The 18,964-nt window shown below is 40.7% G+C and overlaps 1 pseudogene; it reads left to right on the top strand.

Moving 5' to 3' along the window:
• Positions 1-203: 203 nt before the first annotated feature.
• LOC121163782 lies at positions 204-13,012 on the top strand (annotated as a pseudogene).
• Positions 13,013-18,964: the final 5,952 nt, after the last annotated feature.

Below are 18,964 nucleotides of genomic sequence, written 5' to 3'. Positions count from 1 at the left end.
GGCTGCTTTACTTCTCATGCAGTTTTCTGCTAATGGCATGGAAAAGCAGCGGAAAATGGCCCAAATTTTGGCACCCATTTCAGGAGACTGGGAGGAAGCTCCCGATTCATGGCTTCAGCTTGGCTCATTTAGCCATTTAGGGAGTGAATCCCAGAATGGATGATCTCGCCTTCAAATAACTAAAATAAATCTTTAAGAGATATATGAGAAGCCTCTACTGGCAGATTTGGCAGCAAAATACCCAAAGGAAGTTCTTGGCACCTGATGGGGCTCGACTCCCTGGGTTTCCTGCCCTGGAAACACAACATCAGGCACTGCCACAGGTGAAGAGCTTCTCCAAAGATGAAGTTTCCATGTCTGTGTACCTGACAGCTTTCCTGGGTCGCAAGGCAGGTTTGAAGCACGTAGCACAGGAGGTGCCCCAGCCAGGCTCCAAGGTGAACAAGAAGGAAGTTGTGGAAGCTGTGACTGTCATGGAGCCATTGCCTAGGGTGGTGGTGGATATTGCAGGCTATGTGGAAACCCCTTACAGCCAACATACCTTCCAGATCATCTTTGCTGAACACATCACAAGAGGCACTTTTACAAGAACTGGTCTTAAGTCGAAGAAGTCACCAAGTACTGCAAGAAGTGACAGGATGACGGGAGGAAGAAGCGGCTGGAAAAGGACTGCAGTAGCATGAAGAAGTACTGCCAGGAGATCTGCATCATCGTCTGCACACAGATATACCTCTGCCTCTGCAGCAGGAGAAGGTGTACCTGATGGAGATTTAGGCGAGCAGGGGCACCATGGCCCAGAACTTGGACTGAGCCTGGGAACAGCTGGAGCAGCAGATCCCCAGGAACCAAGTGTTCTAGCTGTATGAGATAAACAACATTGTGACTAAGGGCAAGGGCTAAAAAGGGGTCAGCAGCCACTGGCACACCAAGAAACTACCCTAGCAGATACACCGAGGTTCGCACTAGATAGCCTGCATCAGGGCCTGGTATCCTGCGCAGAAGGGCTCTGATGTAGAATGGGCTGGGCAGCAAGGCTACTATGAATGCTCAGAGATCAGCACAATCTACAATATTGGACAGGGCTACCTGATCAAGGACAAGGCTTTCACCAACTATGACCTGTCTGACAAGAACATCAACCCTCTGTTAGCTTTGTCCACCACAGTGACGTGACCAATGGCTTTGTCATGCTGAAGGGTGGTACGGTGGGAACCAAGAACAGCAAGTCTCTGCTGGTGCAGAACAAATTGCAGGTCCTGGAGAAGACTGATCTCAAGTTCATCAATCCCACCCCCACTGGGGGTGGCCATGGCCACTGCCTAGACTGTAGAAGAGAAGAAGACAGTCAAGGTAAAACTCAAGTAAGACAGGTTTGCCATTGGGTGATCACTGGGGTCTCTCTCCTGTGTTTCTTATAGTATTTTTGCAACAATTATGTGTCTATCGCAGTATTCCTGGACATTATGATGCCATTATATCTGAGATGTTTTTAAAAAATATTTGAAAGATGATTTGGGTGCTTTTAACGCTGCATGCAGCATATGCAAAAAGGTGTGTGGGTACCCCAAATGTCTGAAGCTGGTTGTGACCAGAAGACACCAGGAGATCAAAGGAACATTGAATGATCTTGCCAGCTTAGGCAGAGGTGCTTGGGGATCTGCATGGAAGATTACCCAAAGCTACCCCCTTCATGGGGAGCTAAGAACCTCCTCCATCTACAAATGGTCAGAAGAAATTGAAAATAAAATTTATAAACCGAAACAGTGTCCCCAAGAAATGTTCCTTATATGCATCAAAGTCTGAAGTACACCACTGGATCATTAAAATATTCTTTTAAGTACACATATAACATTTTCACTTTCAGAAAATTAAAGTCTGTGTATACACAGAGCTGAAGTTTAGAATTGGGTGGATGTTTATACAAGTTTACTTTGCCACTATTTAGATCAAAACAGAACATTTTGACACCACCAGCATTCTCCTCCTGACCTCACACAGTCGTAGCCCTGCCAAAGGCAATTACTCTCTGACCTGGATCATCATGGATTAGGTTTGCTGCTTTTGAAGTTAATAAATACGGAATTTACTCAGTATGTATTCTTTCATGTCCTCTTGTTCAATATTATTGCTGGGAGATTTGTCCATGATATATGTGAGTCAGAATTGATTCTTTTCATTGTCATTGGACTGCAGAACACAGGAGTGTGAATTTCCCACTACTTAAATTCTACTGTAATGTAAAATATAATGTAAATATAAATATAAATATGATTAAGTATCTTAAGAGGATAAAGAAAAAAAAAAAAGGTCATTTAAAGGACCATTGCTGCGGTTAAGCTGCTGATTCGACACCAGGATTCCATAGGCCTCTGGTTTGTGTTTTGGCTGCACCACTTCCAATTCAGCTCCCTGTTGATGTTCCTGGGACAGCCCAAGTGCTTGGGCCTCTGCTATACATATGAAAGACCCAGAAGCAGCTCCTGGCTTCTGACTTCACACAGGCCCAGCTCTGGCTGCTGTGGTTATTTGGGGAGTGAAGCAGCAAATGGAAGATTCATTCATTCTCTCTCTCTTTCTGCCTTTCTCCCTCACTGACACTCTGTGTGTCTCCCTCTCTATCTTTAAATAATTAAACACACACACACACACACACACACACACACATACAATAAAGGACACTTGATTCGGGCCCAGGGTGATAACATAGCAGTTAAAGTCCTTGCCTTGAGCATGCCAGGATCCCATATGGGCACCAGTTCTAATCCCAGCAGCCCTGTTTCCCATCCTGCTCCCTGCTTGTGGCCTGGGAAAGCAGTCGAGGACAGCCCAAAACTTTGGGATCCTGCACGTGCATGGGAGACCCAGAAGAAGCTCCTGGCTCCTGGCTTCAGATTGGCTCAGCTCCAACCGTTGCAGCCACTTGAGAAGATATTCCTATCTGTATATCTGCCTTTCCAAAATAAAAAAAAAAATCACTTGACTTCAATAGAAGATTAAATGCATTCAGTGAGAGAATTGTTACTAAATAAAATGGACAGGCTTTCAAAAGCTGTGAAAAAAAAAATCCCTGGAGAATTCAGGTGAGCTGTGAAGGAGAGACAGCGACTCACTGGGCTGAATGGCAGACAAGGGAAGCACGGCTGGGCCGGCTTGTGGGGAACACAGCAGCACGCAGCTCCAGGACTCGGGTGTGAGGTATGCACAGCGTGAATGCACTGATCTCTTCCCACCTGCTACAAGGCACTCTAGCTTGTTTTAGGAGGCAGATCAGAGTAGGATCTAGTGAGATGAAAGGAAGCTTTCGTTGCAGACTTAGCAGTGAGCAAGCGGCTGTGTGTAAACCTCTGGCTTCCAAACAGCAAAACAAGCTTTGGCTAGAAAAATAGATTCTCAAGTCCTGTAAACTGCTTCGCAGAGCTTGCTCTGGGGAGACATGAAAGTTCAGGTGGGATTAATGCCAGCAAGACTGATGCTAATAGCAGTAATAATAGTGTAAGCCTACTGTTTTCTAATGCAGGAGATTGGAGCAGGTATTTTCTGCATCTATAGCTGTTGACCTCTGTTTCTCTATTCCTCTGTGTTACTCTTGCTCTCAAAGCTTGCTACACTGAATCTCTATTTCCCAGGAAGATAAAGTAATTACTAATTTGTGAATTTATTGAAGCTAGCAGGTAAATTTGCTGGCCGCTGGCTAATCTGGTTTTTCCTGACAGGAAGTTTCTTTGTTTGACACATTAAACATACTAAAATGTATAGAATGTGGGGTTATTTTTTGCATTTTTCATTATTATCACGATTTTCCATGATACGAATTTATAGATATAAAGATCCCCCTCTCCAATTCCCCTTCCTCCCCATTCTCACTCCTACCACCATTTTCCCCCTTATTATTACAATAGTATGGTCCTTCAGCAATGGTCAAGTCCAACATCCTGTTATTTAAATATATTGTGGCATTGTAGGTATTGCCAATGGTAGAAAATCTAGTACCATATTGTCATGGTATATTCAATAGTTTCATTGGGAGTCCTCCTTTTACTTGTGAGTAGAGATGCATACTGCAATGTATTTTCACTCCCCAATAAACTAGTCTCCATCATACAGTTTATCTATGAGAATATATGCATACACATATATACCTATTTGTTTTGCATTCTGTATGAAAGTTGCCTTATATCAGCAAGGAGATATAGTATTTGTCCTTTTGAAATTGGCTTATTTCACTGAGCATAATAGTCTCTATTTGGGACCATCCTGTTACAAATGGCAGAAATCATTCTTTATAATGGCAGAGTAGTATTCCATGGAATAGACGTAACACTGTTTCTATATCCATTCCTGTTTAACAGGCTTCTGTGTTGTTTCCATCTTTGATATTCTGGATCGTGCTGTTATAATTACAAGGTTGCAGGTCACTTTTTTTCATATACCTATTTCACTTTTCTGTGGACATATTCCCTGGAGTGGGATAGTTGGATCATATGGTAAATCAATTGTCAGCTGTCTTAGCACTTTCCATATTGAATTCCACAATGGCTACAATAACTTGTATTCCTACCAACAGTGGAATACAGAACTGTTTCCCCACATTTATGCCAGTATATGTTCTTAGTAGATTTCTGAATATAGGCATATCTTATTAGAGTTAGGTGGGGTCTCAATGTGGTTTTTATTCATATTTCCCTAATGGCTAGGAAGCCTGAGCATTTTTTGATATGTCTATTATCCATTTGAATCTGTTCTTTTGAATAATTCTATGACTGAGAAGGAATTTGTAAGTAAAGTCCCCTTTAAAATAATGGAGAAGACCCTTATATACCTTGGAGTAGAACTAAATAAAGATGTTTAAGAACTCTATGATGAAAATCACAACTCATTAAAAAAAAAATAGAAGACATTAAAAGATGGGTAAATTTACCATGTTCCTGGAGAAGTAGAATCAACGTCATCAATAAGTCCATGTTACCAAAAGTAATATGCAGATTCAAAATGATCCCAATCAAAATATCCTTAACATTTTTCTCAGAAGTAAAAAAAGATGATTCAAAAATTCTTCTGGAAATACCAGAGACCGTGAATAATCAAAGCTATTTTGAGGAATAAAAATAGAACTGGAGGATTCACAATTCCACACCTCAAGACATATTACAGAGCATTTGTCATCAAAACAGTCTGGTACTGGTAGAGAAACAGAGAAGAAGATCAATGGAACAGAATAGAAATCCCAGAAGTGAGTCCATACATGTACAGACAACTAATTTTGGGAAAGAGAACTAAAATAATACAGGGAAAGAGTTTTGTCTCTTCAATAAATGCTGTTGGGACAATTGTATGGCAGTCTGCAGAGATAAGAAACAAGACATTCATTTGCCTTCTTATACAAAAATCAGCTCTAAACGGATCAACAGTTTGTTAGTTTCTGCACCCAGAAACTAACAAACTATTAATAGAAAATATAGCAAGCAAAGCACCCTACAAGGTATAGGCACCGGTAAAGACTTAGAAAATTTACCAAAAGCATGGGCAGTCAAAGCCAAAATAAACAAATGGGAATACACGAAGCAAGAAACTTCTGTACAGCAAAGGAAATGATCAACAAAGTGAAGAAGCAAGCAACAGGAATGGGAGAAAATCTTTACACACAACACCACAGATAAGAGATCAATACCCAGGATTTGCAGAGCTTTGGTAATTCCACAACAGCAGAAACAAACAACCCAACTAAAAAATGGGTGAAGGAAAAGAGTAGGCATTTTATAGTATGCATTTATAGCAGTTATAGTTTCACTTTCTCTACAACTGAGGCAAAACACAACTGTGTTCTAGTGCAAGTTAGCATGCTCTCCTTTAGGTGTGGGTGGCCTTGGGGAAATGACTCCTTGGTGCCTGGAGTTCCCTCAGCTGTAAAGCCAATATGGGTTTAAATGAAGAGATCTTTAAAGTGCATCTTAAAATGGTAACACAATTTGTTTCAAAATCAAAAACCTAAAAAATAACTTTATTTTGATGTTATGCTTGGGTTTACATTAGCATGAATTCCAGAAACCAAATATTTGATTTAAAATGATTTCAAATCAAACACTGCTGGAGTGTGAATGCTGCATATGGAGGCCCCAATGTGCTCCACTGAAGCCGCCTGGAAGGTTCAGGAAGCCAAATAACAATTACTTCTTGAAAAAGAGTGATGATATCCTGGTCAACGAGTCGTCTTTTTGGCTTAGATAGAGAGAGTGCAAAATGTCAGATAACGTTAGATTAATTTGAGATCCAGAGAACATTTGGGTCAGGCTAACACATTTATCTTTATTTGCCTTCTCAGAAACCTGTATGCCAGGTGTTCATTGGACAAGTGCCTTCTGCTTATCATACCTTCATTGAGGTATGAGTCTCCATTACATCTGTGTGTCAGTAAGTGGCAGGAAGTTGGTGTGCCAAGCCCATGTAGCAAGCAACCAGGCTTTAATAAGAGGAAATGTTCCTGAATCAGAAGTTCTAAGACAACACATAAATTAGACTCACATTTGAATTGTCTCAGATTATGACAATCACCGGAGGAATCTGCCATCATTCTCCATGGAACCGTGCTTTTGTTTTGAGGGGAGAGCAAAATTAGTTCCGATTCCCATCCCTTTTTTTTGTTGTACAATATACAATAACTTCAGCTGTCAAGAGCTGATGCAAGGGATGGAAATCCCATTTTTCTTTCCTGTTACAGGAAATACAAAGATCCTCCCATGCAATCTTCTGGACTATTGTCACATCATATGATTTATGTATTTCTTGTATGTTTTGTTCTTTTTAAATCAGGAAGTATATTCTTTTGTTTTATTGGGCTATTTATTCTCTTGACATCTTTGGATGTGAGTTAATGGAACCAAGATAAAAGGATAAAGAAGTAGAACAAACATGCTTGATGCTATAGATTCAGGACTGCCTGGCAGATTAAGGATGACAAAGACAGGAATAAAAAATGAAATCACCTTATTCATGTGCCCTGGGACGATCCAAATAAGTCCACACTTGGAGGTGTCATTGTGCTTTAACTCTGGAAAACAAATGCAGGAAGACCAGGTTACTGCTAGAGGGAATATGAGAAGAGGTGTGCTTTCCTTTTTTTTTTTTTTAAAAAAAAGCTATTTTGAGAGGCTTCCACAGTGGGTTATCAAGCTAATCCTCTGCCTGCAGCTCAGGAATATCATGAGGGCCAGTTCTAGTCCTGACTGCTCCACTTCCAATTGAGCTCCCTGATTATAACCTGGGAAGAAGCAGAGGATGGTCCAAGGTCCTTGTGAGATCCAGAAAGAAACTTCTGCCTCCTGGATTCAGATTGGCTCAGCTCTGGCTATTTTGGCAATATAGCAGCAGATGGAAGATCTCTGTCTCTCATTCTTTCTGTAAATTTGCCTTTCCAATAATAAAATTAGGAAAATAATAAATATATATGTGTAAATAAATTTTATTTACTTTATATAAGAGTCTAAAACCCAACAGGATGCCTTGCACTAATGATGGCTTAATAAATATTTGTTAAATAAAGTATCAGAAAGAGTATGATGGATGTGAGGCTAAGGATGAGGAGAGAAAGAGTACAGACCTAGTAAAGTGACTTAAGTTTTGTTTGCCTAAAGAGCAACCATCCCATTCAGGCTATGCTCCATCCGTATGACAGACATTGGAGGCTGCTATTGCTCTACAGATCCTGTTGGGTGTAAAGGAACCTGAGTTCAAATATTTCTATTGTTGTTGCTCTGTAGTATCTGACCCTAAGAAGCACATTTAACATAATTTGAACACATTGGAGGGCTTCCCTAAGACTTCTCATATAGGAACCTGGCACCTCATGCATTCCCAAATGTTGCAACATTATAAGTGAACTTGAACACTGCCAGCGGCTATTGTTCCACACCCAAGAAGAAATGAGTCAGATAGGGGGAGTTCAATCTATTGACAGAAACAAGGAAGAAAGAAAAATCTCGACCATATTTGTCCACGGTTCTAGTTGTCCCTAAGGTTGGTTTTATCCTTGTCTTGAGATTTTGTCATTTGATGGAGCACTATCCCTTGAAAGAGATCACACATTAAGTGCGATGGATGATTAAAATAGAAATAAAGCTAGATTGATTTGGGAGTGATCTAGATTTCAGACAATGTGAGATAAAGGATTATGGCTTTCATCTTCATAATCTTAGTGCATACAATAATGCCTGGGACTCGGCTGGTGTCAATAACTCTACAGTTTTTGAATATACACACACATATATAACCTTTGAGATCTATATATATCTCTAATATATGTTTAGGGCCCAAGAACCAAACTGAAAGTAGAGAATGCAATAGTGAGCAAGTAAAGTGTAGTTGTTGTCCTTCACAAGCATGTAATCAGATGGGGAGCCCAACGAAGTTAACTGATAGTGATCATGAAAAAGAACACAGGTTTGGTAGGGAGACGTATGAGTCATGGTTTTAGATGACAAGTAAATAGCCTAACTAATCCAAGCTAAAGAAAAAAAAAAAGCAGGTGGGTATTATCAGGTAGTGGAATGCTTCATACAACACTAATGGAGGAACCTGGTCTGACTCTGGGTAGAACAGGCCCAGGAATGAGGCAGCCGTTGCCTTCCGAGGAAGTGTTCCCTTTCTGATTCTCCTCTCTGTGCCTCTTCACCTTTTCCTAAATTCTGGTTTCTTAACTCCTGAGGTGGAGCACTGCTGTAATGCTGGCCATAGGCAGCAAGCACAAACCATTCCAAAGAAGCAACCGACTTTATTGACAAGAATTCCCATTCCCCCTAAAGGGGAATATCTGATCAAGCTGATTGGTGCGATGGGTGAATTGTCAGGGTAGGCTCAGTTTGAGAAAAAAGATCCTTGCTCTAACTACTATGTGTACAACATGGGAGGAGTCAATGGGGCCCAGGAGAGACAACACTAGGAGTAGATAGAGCAAGAGAGGAGTCAAATGATCTCAACCAATTGACAGTGAAATATTAAAATTATAAGATAATGCTGATTACTAGATATTTGAGTAGAAACTAATTTTATTTTATTTTTTTAAAGATTTATTTTATTTTCATTACAAAGTCAGATATACAGATAGGAGGAGAGACAGAGAGGAAGATCTTACGTCTGATGATTCACTCCCTAAGTGAGCGCAACAGCCAGTGCTGCTCTGATCCGAAGCCAGGAGCCAGAAGCCAGGAACCTCTTCCGGGTCTCCCATATGGGTGCAGGGTCCTAAGGCTTTGGGCCGTCCTTGACTGCTTTCCCAGGCCACAAGCAGGGAGTTGGATGGGAAGTGGAGCTGCTGGGATTAGAACCGGTGCCTGTATGGGATCCCAGCGTGTTCAAGGCAAGGACTTTAGCCGCTAGGCCGTGCCGCCGGGCCCAGGAAACTAATTTTAGAAAGCCTACTTCTGCCTGTGTTGAATCAAAGCATGACATGATGTGAATAGGCAAGGAGCACAGACAACCAAGTTATACAAGTTAAAGCGCTGTTTCTAAGATGGAGGTGCATTAGTTACTTGTGCTATAGTGGACACCTTGTTGTAGTTTTTGTATTGTTGTGTTTTTGACATTCAGTAGCACTAGATCCAAAAGCATTCTCATTTAGCATATGATAGTAGAGATGAAGGAAATGAAATTTATATTCTAAAACATTCAAATATTGTTTTCAGGTATAAAATGGGAGAGATATTCTAAAAGTTCTTTCAGGCTTTTGCTGGCTTGTCTTTTCAAATGAAATAGTGAAACAAGAGCAACAGAAATTTCTCATTGCCAGGGAAGGTGGCTGGAAGAGGAGTGACATCATGGGCACTGTGACTAAGGAGTCCACATTCATTTTGGGGTAAAGGTGGGGGCCAGTGAAGAGAATTTCTTGAGAAATGGTCATAGCTTCTAAAAGGCTTCCAGGGAATACATAGGCAAGGTACATGATGGAAGCTGAATGTTCTTTGAGTGCACCACTGAACAAGGAACTCTCTTGATGTTTCAGCAAAAGCCATGATCAGCACAGAAGGAAGACAAAGCCATGTGGCATTCACAGTCCACAAGATGAAGACAGGGGATCAAAGGAGGGGATGGAGCCTGGATGATGCCAAGAGAAACAGAAACAGAGACAGAGATGCTTAGGGACCACATAACAAAGAGGGGCAGTAATGAGACATAATGCTTGCTAGCATCTAGAAGTGGCTCTACTTTTCCTGCAAGTCTGGCTTTGTGAACAAAGGGTAATTTTTCTGCCTTTTCTTATTATTATTTAAAAAATGTTTTTTTTTTTTTAATTTGAAGGACATAGTTACAGAAAGAAGGCAAAACAAAGAGAGAGATCTTGTACCTGCTTTGTTTTCTCCCCAGATGGATTGGCTGGAACTGGGTCAACCCAAAGCCAGGAGCCGGGAGACTCCTCTACCTGAATCCCCACCCCTCAACATGGGTGCTGAGAATCAAGCACCAAGGTGATCCTCCACCACTTGCTCAGGTCACAAGGAAGGAGAGGACCACAACTGAAGCAGCTAGGACTTGAATCAGGACTTGAATCAGGACTTGAAGTGACACCATGAATCGGCACCATAGGCTGAGGTTTATCTGGTCATGTCACAGCACTGGTCCCTCTTTTCTTGTGTTTTCTAAATATATTTGTAAATAATGTCCAAAAACTGAGATGCCCTAAGTATGCCCTAAGCATGTTTAGGATCCTAAAAATCAGAAGAGATGGTATCCAAACCACCAAGAAAGAAAGGGAAGAAGGAAATACAGGGAAGAGAAAAAAAAAAAAAGAGCCAAGTTGGTCCTAATACATCAATTCTTGGAGGCTGACAGGAGTCAACTTGTTGGTCCAACTGCTGTTCCTTTCTCATCATTTATGTTTTCCTCCTATTACTACTTTGTTCTTCCCCATAAGTCCTTTCTTTCTCAGCTTCCGAATAAAAGTCCTATCCTAGTCATTTGTCTCTTTTCTCTTTCATCTCAGCTATGAAATAATGACATACAGATGCTTATTAGATTACTCAATGCTTGATTTACGTAGACTCTATCTTTTACAAACTATGACATAAGGTACATAATGACAATTTAGAGGTCCAGAAGCCTTTGTATTACCTATGAAAACAAAGAGCTGTCATCTAGTACACAGACAAACGCTAAAAAACAAGACACTAGACAGTGCACATCAGGAAAGAAGCGATTGCTCTCCACCTTCTGTTACTTCCACTTGTGGTGCTGCTGTGTTGCATTCCTGTCAATGTTTTATTTTAATCTACGGTTGTACAGTACACATTTAGGAATCTTTTTGCTTGGATTTTTCTACCACATTTTAGTTGTGTGATCTTGGACAAGTCACTTAACCTCTCTAAGCCTCTGTTTCTGAAATCACGAAGTTGGGATAATAAAGTGTCCTTCCTCAGATTATTGTAAGAAATGTGATCATACAGTTTTACTGAAGAGCTTGAGTCTGCTGACCCAAGTCCTACATGTCAAATCCTTTTCAACTTCTAAATCATAAAAGAAGAGAAAAAGCAACAGTGAAAACAAGGGGTACATCCATAGAATTGTGGTTCTGGTAGGGCTTTAAGAGATCAGCTTAGTCTGTTTTTGTATATTTGTTTTGTTTCACCTAAAGAAATGGCCTGATCTGAACCAGCAGAGTGATGAAGAGAGCTTGATATTCCTGCAAAACATTTTGCTAAAACATTTTCCAGATGTTTTAGCAAAGCTCCCAATCGTTTCTCTGCATCTTTGTCTTTCATTTTAGCTTTCTTGGAGTGTGAAGTGCATGAGGGAGGGGAAAAAAAGGACAGCATTTAAATCTGGCTTGGAAAAGGTGAAAGAGAAGGGAGAAAAATAACACTGACAGAATGTAACCTAAATATTTTCCCTATAAAATCAACTTCCTGCAGGAACTCAGGTCAGATGTCTTGAAGCTATAGAAGGGTAGAATAAAACGTTCTCTAGCACTCACTGAATGGGGAATTTATCAGGCTGTATTAAAAAAAAATCTTCCTTTGTGGAAGTAGTGAGTCTCAGGAACCGTGTTCATATCCATAATAATGAAGCTAGATAAGGGTGCAGGACTCAGATTCTGCCCATCAAAACAAACCATCCAGGCACCATGTGAACAGCTTTGATAAGGGCCAAGTGAAGACAGCTTGCGCAGCCCATTTGTCATAGAATATGGGTTCATCCTTAGCACAACATTTTTAAACAGCCTGATTTTTTAAAAAGTCAATAGTCCTTGAGTAAGAATGATATCAGGACAACAATCTTCCATTTAATGTTGAGAGCTTTTTTCACATCTCTTTCAGCTTTAAACCAACTGGCTTGTATCATAGCGTAAATTGCAACAGGGACTTTGCCAAGCTTTTGTCATGTAGCACATGTACAACTGTTTCTCTCTCTTTTTAACCAGTGGTTTTCAAAAACTTGAAGTTCAGGCAGAGGAAACTCATTTTTAAAGTAAAATCTTAAAACTCAATAGCGCAATGAAACTAGTTAGGATGGACAGTCATTAGACCATCACTACCCTGTTTCACAGCCAGAATAGGAAACATTAAACATTAAAGGTGTAATTTACTCAAGGAATGAACAATTAGTTAACACATATGTAGGCAGAATACATATATATGTATATGCACTCCAAAGCATACTGTGGAAAATTAGAATGGATTTGATGGTTGTCTTTGGACTCCAGCTTCCCATGAGCACAGATCCTGGGAGGCAAGTAGTTGGGTCCTTGCCACCTGTATGAAAGACTAGGATCCAATTCCATTTCCTGGCTCCAACATCACATGTTTTAGGTATTTATAGAGTGAACCAGGGTTGGGATCTTTGTCTACCAAGTAAAAGGAAGGAAAAAAAAACAGTTTTGGTACAAAAAATATTGATATCTATAGAAAGTTTTTGGATTTTTTTGTTTTATTTTTATTTTTCTGTAATGAACATTCCTGATTTTTTTTTCTGTAGAAATTATTCTCATGAAGAAGCTGCGTATGATATCATGCTTTGCCACCAGATGTAGACAAGGCTACAGGTCCAACATCGTATTCTTCCAATCTGTATTCTCATGCACTGGGGATTTGGAAAAGCACATTGGCAACAAGCTCTCCTGCATCACTCCTGAATGAAGTCCTCCCAACAATTAGAGTGTAGGTCTAGAATATGGTGCACCTGGAAGAAACTTACAGTGTAGATACAAAAGGCTATTCTAGCAAGTTGCTCTGACTTTGACAGAATGTTGGAGTGAATGGAACTTTGCTTCAAACACAAGCATGTCAAATCTTATTTTTGCTAAAAGGAACTTTGATCCCCAAGGCATTTCTCTCTATAAATAACAAACCCTCTGTATTATATTGGAGAAGACAATTACTATAAGTCCTCAACTTCCAGTCCCAGGGCGGGATCCTTGGTTTTTATAAGTCTACAAAGTAAAAACAATGTTTCAGTCTTGCAAACCAAGTTGCCCAGCAGGGTATGGAGTTGGGCAGGTTCAATAGCACTGCAGTACTGGTATAAGTACAAAGCCAGATGACTCAGAGTATCATGGGTTGTTCAGAGGATATAAAAGCAGCATGAAAATATATTTTAATCTTTGCCCTTACATTGCCAAGTTTCTCTGCCTGAGCCTCCTGGTTTTTCTGTTTCTTCTTCAAAGCAACCAGCCTCAATCTCTCACAACGGCTGCTCTTTCTATAAAAACAAGGAATTTTGTGCTTCATATCTGTCTTCTGACAGTCTACTCTTTTCACCATGGTTAATGAGGAACAGTGAAATGCTGGAGCTGAACAACATGCATCATTAGAGATATTTCTCAGGAATTTTACAAACCACTAACAAAAACTAAAAATTATAAGGACAGATATTGGGCTTAGCGCCTAAGACATCTATTAAGATGACCATAGACCATTACGAGTGCCTGGGTTGAAGCATGAACTGTGCTTCTGATGCTAGCTGCCTGATAATTTGTGCCCAAATAGGCAGTAGGTGATGGTTCAAAAGGTTGGTTCCCTGTAAGCCACATGGGAGAGCTAGTGTAAGTGCCAGCCCCTATTTTCAACCTGGCCACCACTGGATTGTTGTCAGCTTTTGGTGGAGTGAATCAGAGGATGGGAGTAACCTCTGTCTGCCTCTGCCTCTGCCTCTGCCTCTCAAATAAATATATTTCTAAAAGGTAAAGTGTGTGAACTTAGAAGCAGATAAATTCTATGAGATACATGCATTACATTTTCAGTATTTTACCATGTTTTACAACTACCCTGTACTCTTTGTATTCATTGTAGCTGTACATCAGAAATATCATATACAGTATGTGACTGTGAAACTTCTTGCCATTTTATATTTAGTGGGATTAGATCGGTAGCATGCAACCAGGCACAAACCTTTACACCATGTAAACTGGCGAACACAAACAATTGTCTTTTGTTTCCTCTCCTCTTCTATCTTCACCTCTCCTCTCCACTCCTCCCCTTTCCTTTTTCATGAGAGCTAGCTGTTAAGTGCTTCCCATCACAGCACTGGCAAAGACAACATGAGTAGATGTCAATCCCTTTGCTGACAAAACAAGTACTTTTAGTTATAGGAGGGCTAATGGGATGTTTTGCCATCAATTAGCTATTTTTTAAACATTATAAGTTTTGACACTCAAAAGTGAATTTCCTCTTTCCTTTTTTATTTTTTCATCTTTATGATCATTATGATTTTTATGACTATTATGATTTTACGATTATTATCATTCTCTGTCAAGAGAACACCTTTAAGTTTAGAAGAAGTGTATTCTTTTAACTTTTCTTTACTATGGAAGAATTTTATTTCATTTTCAAAGACAAAGGAAAGGTTTGCTGGGTGTGTTATTCTGGGTTGGCAATTTTTTTCCTTTTAGAATTTGGAATATGTCTCTCCATTCTCTTCTGGCCTGTAAAGTTTCCTGTGAGAAATCAGTTGTGAATTTAATTACCATTCCTCTATATGTCAATTGATTTCTTTTCACGAGCACATTTAAGAATATTTTCCTTGATGAAAGCTTGATTATCATGTGTCATGGTGAAGATGCTTTTGGCCAACCCTGTTGAGAGTTCTGTGTCCCAATTCTTTTTTTTTTTGTAATTATTTTATTTTGATAATATTTACATAATTGACTAGGACACAAACGATTAAGGGCTACAGGGAAGTGGGTAAACCATTGTTTCCACATTATTATTATTACCTGTATCTAGTATAAAAGGAGAGATAAAGGCAACCCTCAGCGCCTGACCTCAGGCCTCTGCTCCCTCACCCCTGGCTAGCTGCTCGCACTGACTCTACCAACACAGTTAAAGTTCAGAAGTCTCTCCTGTCTACAGACTCCTATAGGAGCCATTCCCACCGCCCAGAAACCTCAAGTTCCCAATATGCTGAGTGAAGTCCTATACTACCCTGCACCCTGCTGCACCTCTGTTATCCACATGGCTGAAGGAAAAGAGGCACCCAACTGGGAAGGTTGGGTCTACTCTGCCATGTCCTGGCTGGGCTGGAGCCCTGAACACACAGACACGCCACCTGCACCAAGAGTGGGGTGTCCAGCAGTGGCCTTCAGAACTCCATTCAGTACCTACACATAAAACCTGCAGGACCACCTGTGCTCCTGAAAAACATTTCACTGCACTCTGCCCAAGGTCTTTCTGTCAGTTCTTACTTTCTGCCCTCAAATTCATCCTCTCTCCATCTTGTTTGCTCTGTCAGAAACACCAGCCTTCTCTCTTCTTGCCCATGTGGCTTGCCACTTTCTTGCAGTCACTGTCTGTGGACAGGCCTTTGTGGACCACCCCACACATTCCTGTAACTCACTCCTCCACCATTATCTTCCCTCTAACCTGCTTCCATTATCTTTATAGCATTTACAGACATCTGCCTTCTGTTTGCTTAGACGCCTTCCCTCTGGGAACACACATTTCCCATTTTATGAATTGAATGTCACCATCACCAAGTACCCCATTAGAGCCATGCACTCACATATATTTGTTAAAGGGCTTAATCTCTAACTGCCACTGCATCCAATTCTTGGACATTTCTTGCCTCTACTGTTTTTCTCATTTGCATATTCCATAGGTGCTTCCTCAGCTTCTGTTCTGGGGTCTGCCACTCTCCCTGTGCCAGGTTCTGCAATCCTGCAGCTGTTCTAACTGGTCTCTTCGCTGCGGTCAGTTCTCCCTTTACCTTATTTATGCTGCTGCCACAATTGTCTTTCTAACTTAGTTCACATTGATAGCTTCTCTGTGTAACCTCTATCTCAGTGAGCTTGTGCAGGTGGTCACCGTGGCACAGGCCCCATGGTACTTCCCTGCATGGATTCGCATGCTTGTCACACTCTAACGGACTGTAAACTCGCTGACAGCAGATGCTGCCTTACATTTGCCTCAAGTCCTAGTTCATCCCTATTACTTAAGAGCATCAGGGCTATGGTGAATGTGTGATGAATATTTGATGATCAACTGAAGTGTATCAGTGAATTATCTCTCCTTATGCCAAAGTCTTATGCACAAATTCGAGTACGTTTTTCTAATTTTAAAAATTTGATGTGAGTAGACATCCCTGTGCGATAGGTAGAAAGGCAGGTATTGTTATCTCTGTCTAACAGAGGGAGAATTGGATTTCTATCTGTTTCCCAAGATTAGTTTGCACCTAAAACTGTATTGATAGTATCAAGTCCTGTGTTCAGATTATTAAATTGGATGTTGAGGGATTAGCGAAAAAACTAGAAATATTTTCTGCCTTTAGCGATCATACTAATGGAAGGAAAAGGCAACTACCCACAAAAAAATTGGTAGAAAAACAGGGTTTTTTTAAAAAATATTTTTAACATCCTTAAAAATGGATCTACCCAAATATTGAAAGAAAAGGTGCCAAGAAAGGTTCCTGTGGCTAAACTGGAATTTTTGCATAGACCAGTCTCTTTATTCAAATGATATCTGCTTTACCCAAAACGACTGGTTACAAAGGGAGAAAAAAAATCATGTCTTGCAAGCCTGCAGCGCCCCCTACTGGCCATCCTCCCGGACCATGCAGCAGAAGCAAGAGCTAAGCATTATGTGCACAATTTACCTCCTGGAGGGAAGTAGCTGAAGGCAGAAAGCATGGAGAAATGGTGATGAGTTCCTAATGACTATTCTGGGTTAAATATCACTGACAAGTCAATAACTAGAAGGATCCATTTTGACAGAGAGCGCGCTAAAAATGACTAGCCCCGTTTCTAAAACCAAACGAAAACCCCACCAGTGATCTGAAATCAAAATCCTCACATTCTGCTTTTATGAGAAATGGTTGTGTACAAAGAGGATGAGGCAGGGAACTAAATTCCCATTTTTTTGGCACCTTCCAAGTGTTCTGAATTGTTCCTTCAAATCCTTTTCCCCAATTAACTGTTCACTGACAACAGCATTGTAAGATGAATATTACTAACCTTGTTTTGATTGAAGATATAATTTTTTTTTCATTTTTATTTGACACCAGCCTCTGATGCATTTGCCAGCTGCCTGTAAAAGCCAAGGCTGATGCCAACCAAGGCCAGGAGCTGGGAGTTCAAACCAGGTCTCTCCCTTGGGTGGCAGGGACCCTAGCACTGGAGCCATCGCTGATGCCTCCCAGTATGGGCATTGGCAGGAACTGAAGTCAGAAGCAGAGCTGGGACTTGGCCTGAGATCTTCCAACATGGGATGGGGTGTCCCAGATGGAGGCTTAATATGCTGTGTCAAACACTGGCCCCGCCTCCCAGCTCTGAGATACTTATGTCCCTCAAGTCAGGTTATTTCTTTATTTTCTGGTTCTAAAAACTTACTTTAGGTTCTTCCACATTCCTTCAGATTCAGGTGTTTTTCTTGCCTCAGCTTTAGAATCAGCCACGGAACCGTGAGTCCTCTTATTGGAGGGCAGTATCAAAATGAAACAGATCTGCGCGTGGAGAAGGCTCATTGCGAAGATGCTTCAGGCTCTTCCAGAAGACACAGGAAGCACATACGTGCAGGGCTGCACACACACAGATGTAGCATGTGTTTGTCTGCCTCTGATTAGCTGCCCAGCTCTTCATGCATTAGAAACATCTTCCTACTGAGACTGGATTCCAAACCACCACCTCGGGGTGTATTTTCGCCTGTGTCTTGCCCTTATTTTGAAATGCCAGACTCTCTTTCTTCACACTTATTTTCGATCAATTCTAGAACACACATCATGTAGTTATTGAACTGCTAGTGTATTTCTCCAGTGTAAAGCAAAGTTAGTAATTAAATGTTGACACTTTTACTTTTAGCCATAAAACATGTAGTCAAATTTGTTACTATGTCTATGCTGAGTTTCCTCTACTTTATGATTCAATTTAAATAATTGTTGAGTACTACTAGTATGCTTATAATTCCAGAAATCATAGTATATTAATAAAAATGTATTCACAGAGGCTTAGCACTGTGGCATAGTAGTCTAAGCTCTGTCTAGTGCCAGCATCCCATATGGATGCCAGTTGGAGTCCCAGTTGCTCCATTTCCAACCCAGCTCCCTGTTTGTGGCCTGTGAAAGCAGAGGAAGACGGCCCATATAGCCTTGGGATGCTACAACTACTTGGAAGACCCAGAAGAAGCTCCTGGCTCCCAGCTTTACATCAGTTCAGCTCAGGTTATAGCAATCACTTCTGGAGTGAACAAGCGGATGGAAGCCCTCTCTCTGTTTCTCTCTCTGCCTCTCCTATCTCTGTAACAGTGCCTTTCAAATTAAAAAAATGAATTAAAAAATAAGTGTATCTTCAAAAGTATATTCAGAGAAGTGCTATTGTTCCTCCAGGCCCTCTCCTCTTTTCCTTTCACTCTCTCCCATCTGTACCTATTCAATTCTATTAAGTAATCCTTTATCATTAGTCCTGGCTTATTCTTCTGGTGTTCTTAGTTATACAATTAGATACATGCGTATTTTGTCACACATACTATGATACTGCTTTGTATGTGGTTATTTTGCT

The sequence above is a fragment of the Ochotona curzoniae genome, unplaced genomic scaffold (assembly GCF_017591425.1).
Source record: "Ochotona curzoniae isolate NIBS_2020 unplaced genomic scaffold, NIBS_Ocur_1.0 contig_64, whole genome shotgun sequence".
Classification (NCBI taxonomy): domain Eukaryota; kingdom Metazoa; phylum Chordata; class Mammalia; order Lagomorpha; family Ochotonidae; genus Ochotona; species Ochotona curzoniae.
This window is presented reverse-complemented; position numbering and strand designations above follow the sequence as displayed.